Raw genomic sequence first — 8,763 nt, forward strand, 5'->3', positions numbered from 1 at the left:
TACGGTCCCCAGTCCCAGGCCCCGCACTCTGTCCTCCTGGTCCCTGAGCAACCGCTCTGTGCGCCCAGACCCTCGCCGGTCCTTTTTACCAAAGGCCCTCCCTGCGCTAAGCAGGACCCGCCAGGCCCCAATCAGCAGCCCCAGTGCATCCCACCTCCCAGCTTCCGCGCGTCCGTGTACCATCAGTGCCAGCATTAGGCCGGCCAGGCCTGGGCTCTGACCTTGGCTCGAGGGGCGGGGGTGGAGGAGCTGGCCAGGCGTTGTGAGGAGGCACCTCCCAGACCTGGCTTGAGTCATTTGGGGACAAAGGGAAGGAGCCCTTCTCCCGGCCTCTTCCTCACTCCAAGCAGCTGCCCCTGTGTCAGCCTCACCGGGTGAATCAGGGTGAAGCAGGGAACAAGAGTGTCTGAAAGGCCCTTAGGGATGCCTCTGGAGGTGTGGCAAGTTCGCAGTCACAGGGCTATGTGAGCTTGGCCCCAATGAACTCAGGTTAGAGGGGAAGCTCTTGCCCCAGGCAGGAGTCCAGACGAGTTGAGAGAGAGGCAACATGGAATAGGCCGCCAAAAACTCAGTAATTGAGATAAGTAGTATTTAATGTATTTTTTTAGATCAAAATAATGCAAAAAATTCTGTGATGAGGTTTTAAATAGAATCAGTAATGGTGCCATGCCAAGCCAAATTGGAGCCCAAGGCAAACTGTAAAATCAGCAATCCTGATGGTGTCTTTATTTGAAATTTTGATATTTTGTTCATCACAGATTTTGTGCATTGATTTTGACTTTTTAGAATATTGTATCAAATATTGCTTATCTTAGTTACCAAGTATTTTGGTGCCCTCTTAAAGTTTGTACCCCAGGATAGTGCCCCATTCATTCAACTAGCTCATTCTAGTCCTGGCCCTGAGAAAGTCTTAGGAGGCCACTGTGAATGGGCCTCCCTTCGGCTTTTTTTGGGATGGAGGAGTGACGTTATGACCTGGAAGGCCCAAGCCATCTGCACACAAAGACGAAGTGCAGGAGGCAGCCTTCCTTCTTCAGATGGGCAACTCCTCACCTGCTATTAGCAAGTGGGCTACTGTGCCGAGGGCCCACTAGTGGTCTGGCCAGAGCTGGCCAGCTATTGGTCCACCCTGTCTTAGAATTCCACTTCCTCCTTCTGTTTCTGCAAGTTCAAAATCCACCTTGGTCAAGGTTTTCCATTCAGTCTCCAGTGCATGTATGCTCCTGCCATAGCTCTTTCAAGGTGCAATCAGTGCCCTGATTCTCTCTCTGCTCCACAGAAAATCAGCCCACCAGGTGAGGGCTGAGGCCTTCAGGCCCAGGGGCTCAGGTGCTGCACCCTCAGCCTTTTCTCTGCTGCCTCTGTCAGCACAGGGACTGCTGCCTTGTCTTCAGCCATAATGACCTTGGGTGAGAGGCTGCTGCTGAGGCAGGGGTTCAGGTAAGGGCAGTGCTTCTGTCTCCCTAGGGGCTGCTGGAACCCAAGGCTATGGTTCTTGGGAGGAGTGTCCCCACGGGTAGCACCACTCCCTCACATCCAAGGCATAGCACTCGAGTTGGGTGCTGATTCGCAGTTTGAGAATCTGCAGAAGCTGGAAAAGGACCGAGATGGAGGGCCCTCTGTGATGTGGTGAAGGGTGTATCTTCATGGTCCTCACTGGGACTTGCAGCACCTGTGCATCAGCTGCTCCTATAGCTCCTTGGAGGAGAGGATATTTTGCCTAGAAGGTGCTAAGTTTTTGTGGTGGCTTTTCTTAGAATGGAAGACCACAGAGTAGGACTCAGCCAAAGGCACCCCACCTCTGGGCAGAGGAGAAAACCAAAGCCTCAAGTTCCACAGCACTGCTGGCAGTCAGGCCTGGGGATGCTCCAAGCCAGTGGGTATTCTAGGCCCCCTTTTTGGCCTGTCAGTTTTTAAGGTTCAGAAGGGGACCTGCCAGGGCAAGGCCATGTCTGGAGTGGAGGTACTTGCTGCTTAGCAGGGCCTCTGGCCATTGCCCCTGAGCTCCACAGTTCATTTGGATTAAAGACATTTCTCTCCTGAAGGTAGTATGCTAGAGGCCAGGTAGAGTGTGCTGGTATGCACCAAATTTAGGCCCTGCCCTGGGAAGCACAAAAAAGAGGGCATCTCAGTGCTGTGATTGGGCAAGAATTAGGGGATGGACTATGGGAGGTCAGAGGAGGAGTCTCCAAAATCAGGGCCTGGGGACTCAGGCAGGACTTTCCAGGAGGGGGTGCCCAAGCATTCTTGCAAAGGATGGCCATCAGCACCCTCCCCTGGTCATGAAGGGGATGGTGTGCGGGGTGGGATTGTGTGGAGTGCAGGCTAGTTTGAGGCTCAGAGAGGGAACACTACTTTCTCTACTCTTATTGGTTTCCCCTCCTTATTCTGCTAGGCCAGGACCATGGAAAATCCCGGTTCAGGGAAGGCCAAGTCTTGTTCTTTAACTCAGACCTCCAGGCTTGGTGTGGGAGTCCAGGGCAGATTCTCCAAAGCTGACCTCATTCCTCCTGGCCACACAGCCAGGGGGCTGAGGCCCAGTGCTGGCAGTCTGAGTGTGTGGGTGTGGATGTATCCTCACAACACTAAACACATGTGCGCACCACCCTCATCCCTCTATCTGGGTGGTTTCCAAGTGCCTGTCCAGACCCAGTTTCTTCCCGGGGTGCCTCGACCCTCTCCCTCTCACCCTGGGCAGGGGTATCCAAGAATATCTGACTCTAAAATGTGTAACTGGAGAGAAGACTAGGAAACAGAGCCTCAGAGAGGGTAACTTACTTTTCCTGGCTGTCCACAATCCATGAGAGGCCTGGAGGGTGGCCACCTGCTTCCTAGGCCCGGCTGCATCCCCTTTGCTACGTCTCTCCTCCCACAGCCAGGCCTGCTCTCTCTGGGCCTCCTTGCCCCCTTTCCTGCCTCCTCACAGCCTCGTCTTCTCTGAGCTGGTGGTCTTAGTGCTGACCCCAGAATACCACAGCTCTTCTCCTAGGGCCTCCCCCTCACATCCCTGGCCTGATTCATCAGCTCTGGCAACCCTATCAAAGTAACATGGAGCAGGCAGCCTGGGCCATCCTCCCAGGACATCTCTCATGGCTTCACCAGCCTAGCCTTGCAGAGGTTCTCCAGCCCTGCCTTTACACGGCCAATCAGAGGTTAAGAGAGAGCTATGGTTGCCTCCTCCCTGATCCCCTGATCGCCTAATCCCTGCCTCTCCCTCACCAGTCCATCCTGCACGTGGGGCAGATAAACCCTTGCATTGCTGACCATGTTACTCTCCTGCTCAAGAAGGTCCTATGGCTCCCAAAGCCTTCAGGACAGAATTTGATGCCTTGGCCTGTGGCTCCAGGACCTTGAGGTACCTCCTTCCTTTAACCTCCTCCTCCTCCCCTTCTCAAGCCTCTGCAGCCCCCATGGGAACTCTGCTGCAGCTAGGCCTAGAGGTTTCCTCCATCTGCACACCCAGGTATTTCTGGGGTACTCACTCTCCATCCAGTGCCCCTCACTCAAGAGACCATACATGGTCCCTTAGTCCCTGACAGCAGCCCTGGCTCCCTGCTCACATCCCTACTGCCTTCCCCTCCAAGTCACCTACCCACCTTCTTAGGACTTGGAATAGATGCAGAGAAGGACAGAAACAGTCTCCCCCAGTAAGCATCCAGAGTTAGTCCCAAGGCAGAGACGATGGTAACAACTTAGCCATTTGCTGAAGAACACCTCCTGAACTTAGTGGTTTAAATGTTTACTTTCATTTATCCTTGCAGCCTCCCAGAGAGGTGAAGATTATGGTCCCCTGGTACAGCTGAGAAAACTGAGACTTAGGGAAGTCTCACTGCTAGATGCAACTGAGCCGGAGTTCAAACTGAGCCTGTCTTCTCTGCATTGCACAGAGATGACCCAGCAGGACCCATACTCCACCTGCAAACTGGGCAGGAAGTGCAAAAGCCTGGGTTTCCTCCACCAACTTCCCCTCTCTGGGCCTATACCCCTAGTTGCAGCAGAGGCAGGGGGGATATTGACACTAGCATCTATTGGCATCTATATATATATATATATATATATATATGTAAAAGGCTAATATGCAGTGTGCCCCTATGGGAGTTCGACTGGAAGAATGGGAGTTCTATTGCTCGCTATGATGTGCGCTGACCACCAGGGAGTGGTGTGGAATGAAGGAAGGCCCCAGCCAGCATCCGGAATGTCCTGATCTGCCCTGATCACTGGCCAGGCCTAGGGACCCTACCCATGCACGAATTTCGTGCACCAGGCCTCTAGTTTTACATATCACCCCTCTTAACTCCTGCAGCAATAATGAGCCAGGTACTGTCATTCATCCCATTTCATAGATAAGGTGACAGGCTCATTTGCTAATTGTCACACAGCCTCTTAGTAGTGAAACCAGGATTTGAGTCTGTATGACTTCTCCATTCTGAGTTCTTAATATCACATATTATTACTTTTTAAAATTTTGTGTATTCTTGCTTACCTTGCACACTTCGTTTATTTGGTCAATCAACAGATATTTGTCAACTCTGTTCCAGGCGATGGTGGTGACAGGATGATCTGGAACAATGAGTGCACAAGGCTTTGGAAGTGAAGAGTCCCTCAGCAGTGTGATGTTAAATCCTTGTCATCCTCACTCCAGACTTAGACCTTTATTTAACAAACACTCATCTAGTGCTTCCGTAGTGCCTAACCCTGTCCTGGGTGCTTTATAATTAAAGTAACTTAATCCTCATAACAATCCAAGGTGTTGTTATTCCCCATTTTTCCAATGAGGAAACTCAGGCCCTTAGAGGTTGATTTGCCCACGGTCATATAACTGGTGACTAGTGGAGCCAGAATCCCAGCTGAGTACCCCTTCCTCCTTCCCTGACGTTGTCTCAGTGCTTCTTCAGAAAGAAATGGAGTTTTCAGGCAAAGGAAGTTGTCATAAAGGGTCAGGTGGGTTGTGGAGACAGGAACCTGGGTCTTCCTCCTAATTCCCTGTTTGACAGTCAAATGCCACTAGTGTGGGAACAAACAAATGGTGTCCTGGCAGCCTCATCTCAGGCAGATTTCCTGCCTCCTCTCTACTTATCCATTTGCAGGGTCATAGCCTCTCTCCCCTGCAAGAAGAGATAACTCCTAGTTTAAATAATAATAGCAGCTGATATTTATTGAACACTTACCAGGTACCAGACACTATGCCAAGTAGTTATTTTTATTTTCTCATTTAACTCCCCCAGCAACCTTGTGAAATAGATAGCATTATCACCCCCATTTTACAGACCAGAAAACTGAGGCTAGAGAAGTTCAGTAACTTATCCAAGGTCTCAGAGCTCATCAGTGGCCAAGCTTGGGCCCAAGCTGACTCTCTACCCCACTGAACTGCCCCTCAGGGAAGGCTATGTCTTCATGTTCATTGTTTCTCTCATGTCTGGACCCCCTGAAAAACCAACATTTGGAGTTTTGCCTCGAATCCACAGTGTCACCGAGCCTTTTTGGGGTGGTGGCCAAGCAGGGTGGAGAGTCATTAGGACCTACAGGCACCAGGCTACTGCTACACTTGACCTGGGAGTTCTGGCCTTGTCCCCCTCCTCCCTCTCTCTAACTCTAGAGGCCCCTATTTCAGTGTCCTCTTAGCTCTGAAGGGGCACCCCTCCCCAATAGTCCCAACCTGAGTTCACCCCACTCCTGTCCAAGCCAAGAACACATGGAAAATTCTTCAGGGCAGTGGCTGAAATGGCAGGAGAGGAAGCGGGGGGAGAGCTGGAGACAGGAGGTCGGCCCAGGCAGCCCACAGCTGCTTCCAATTCCCATACAGTCATACCTGCTGGGCAGCTGCCGGCAGGGCTCCGGAAGAAGGCTGAAAGGAGAGGTTGGGTCTTGTCCTCTACTCTGCCCTGACCTAATGGCCTCCTTGCCACAGGCAGCTGGACTCAGAGGTCCTTTTTTTTTCTGGATTCAGGATTACAGGGCTAGAATTGGGCCATGGTTCCTCTCCCCCTTGCTGATGGCACCAGAAATCAGGAATTTCAGTATCATCTGGAAATGGATGATACTGGTGTCAGAACACCAGAGCAGAAGGAATTTAGGTGGGGGAGGTGCAGCTTGAGAGGCCTGTGCCATCAAAGCCTCAGGAGATAATCCACCCTTCTTCCTGCTTGTGAGCCAATTGGTAGGTACTGTGTCCTTTTTCAAAAGAAAGGACTTTTGGAGTCAATCCCAGCCTTTGGTTGATAATAAAGTCTGTGCTCACATGGGCAGATGCCACCAGACCCTTTGTAGGGTGCAGGTATTTGTACACATGCCCACCAAGGATGTACAGGTACCAGGCCATGAGCTGAGTGCAGGGAACTCAGGGGTGTCCCACACTCATCCCTGTCCTTACCAAGGTCATAGCCTGGCAGCAAGACACCAGGCACACAGGATGCAGTGGCCCAAGCCCACCTCCATCTTGCCTGTTTCTCAATTTCCCAGACCCACTGTGCACTGAGACCTGAGCCCACAGCTAGGCTGCAGGCAAAGCAGAGCCCCTCCCACCCCCAGGTGCTCTCATCTGGATGATCATTTCATGAGGACATTCAGCTATTTAACAACATTATTTGTGCCTTATTATGTTCTGGGCAGTGGTCTAGGGCTGGGTATTCACTAAAGAAAAGAAAGACAAAATTTTTGCCCATGTGAATCTTATATTTTCATGCATAAACATAATAAATAGCTAAATAACAGAAGGTGATAAATACTATGGAAAAACTATAGATATGTAAGGGAGGTCTGGAGTGTGGGCAGGGGGAGGCAGGTTGCAACGGTGGTCAGAGTAGGCCTCATAAAGGTGCCATTTGAGCAGAGACATGGAGGGGAATGAGTGAGCTATGCAGCTGTCTGTGGGAAGAGCATTCCAGATAGAGGAAACAGCCAGTACTAAGACCATGAGGCAGGAGTTCCCTGGGGTTTTTAAGTGTGTGCCAGTGTGGTTAGAACAGAGTGGAATGGGAATGGGAGCATAATAGGAGACAGGCCAGAGAGGTAACAGGCTCAGACCATGGAAGACCCTTCATGCATCCGGAAGCTATTGCAGGGTTTGAACTGAGCAGTGACATTGAAACAGAGGTCCTGACTGCTATGCTGGGGATGGACAATGGGAAGGTAGGCCAGAGACTGAGAGGTGGCTAGTACAGAATTCCAGGCAGAGATGATGGCAGCTGGGCAGGGTGGCAGCAATGGAGGTGGTAGGAAGTCAGATTTGGGATGTATTTTGGAGATAGAGCTGATGGGATTTCCTGATGGAATTTCCTGATGGACTAGATGTAGGGTGTGAGAGAAAGAAAGGAGTCAGGCAAACTATGAAAGTATTGGCCTGTGCAGCTGAAAGAATGAAGTTGTTAGAGCTGAGATGGGAAGATTGTGCTGAGCATTTGTAAGAAAGGTAAAAAGTTCAGGTCACTGTGAAGGATCCAGGGGCAGAGAGGGAACTCAGGGGACTGAAGCACCCAGGAAGACCTCTGGAGGTGGGGTCAGAAGCACTGAGCAGGACCCACAAAGATTGGAGGGCAGTGAGGTGTGTGAGAAGGAGGCTGAAGGCTTGGGGTAGGTAACTGACCTCTCTAAGGTTAGCCTCCTCCCAGCTCAGCCCCTATCTGCTTCCTGGGCAGTTTGCTCAATTGAACAAACACTGACAGATCCCCTTCTCTGGGTTGGGCCTACTGCACAGAGTGAGGTTGTCACTGCTACTGGACTGTGTCTCCCAGTTGGGTAGGGGCAGCAGATGTGTGCTAGGAGGGGGGTTAGGGTAGTGGCAAAGGGATGGTCAAGACTGACAAGATAGGCTTTGGCCTAAAGACTGTGAGGTCAGAGCTGGTGTGTGTGTGTGTGTGTGTGTGTGTGTGTGCGCGTGCGCGCGCTCGAAGTAGAGAATTCCATGACAAGGGCAGTACATGTCAGAGGCCAGGGCAGAAAAGGTCAGTTATGCTAAGTAGATGTCTACTGGTCCTTAGAGTTAAGAGAGGATCTAGACCAGGGGTGGGCAAACTTTTTGACTCGAGGGCCACAATGGGTTCTTAAACTGGACCGGAGGGCCGGAACAAAAGCATGGATGGAGTGTTTGTGTGAACTAATATAAATTCAAAGTAAACATCATTACATAAAAGGGTACGGTCTCTTTTTTCAGTAGTTTTATTCATTTCAAACAGGCCGGATCCGGCCCGCGGGCCATAGTTTGCCCACGGCTGATCTAGAAGGTCAGGTGAAGTAAGGCCAGACCACCCTGAGAAGTTTGAGCTTGATTCTGTAGGCAATGGGGAAGCACTGAAAATTCTGGGCCTGACTTTATGGCATCACAGCTCCTTTGCCTGGGCTACAATTGCCCCTTCATGGTGGGGCACAGTGGACCATGCAACCACCTTGCCTAGTGTGGCACTGCCAGGCTCGTGCTGACAATTTAATGTTCTCATTATTGATGATAATTTCATAGGACACAGAGCTGCCAGCTCCCACCCCAGAGGCCCTCTCGGCTCATCTTTATTCAAAGCTGTGCTCTGTGAGCATTCTGCTCCTCTGGAGTCTGGCTGCAAGAGCCACAACATCCACTGCACACATATTTCACAGCCCACTGCCCCGTTCCTGCTGGACATTGTTTATCCTCCAGCCGGGGCTCAGAATATTTGGCATTTCCATCTCTTTCATCTGCTTCTTGTAAGGACAGATTTCCAAGGAGACAAGGTTTAGGTAACCCATAGAAAGGGGGAAGTCAGCAGGGAAATAGGTGAGGTGTGGGGAAGCAGC

The sequence above is a fragment of the Myotis davidii genome, unplaced genomic scaffold (genome assembly GCF_000327345.1).
Source record: "Myotis davidii unplaced genomic scaffold, ASM32734v1 scaffold131, whole genome shotgun sequence".
In the NCBI taxonomy this organism is placed as follows: Eukaryota; Metazoa; Chordata; class Mammalia; order Chiroptera; family Vespertilionidae; genus Myotis; species Myotis davidii.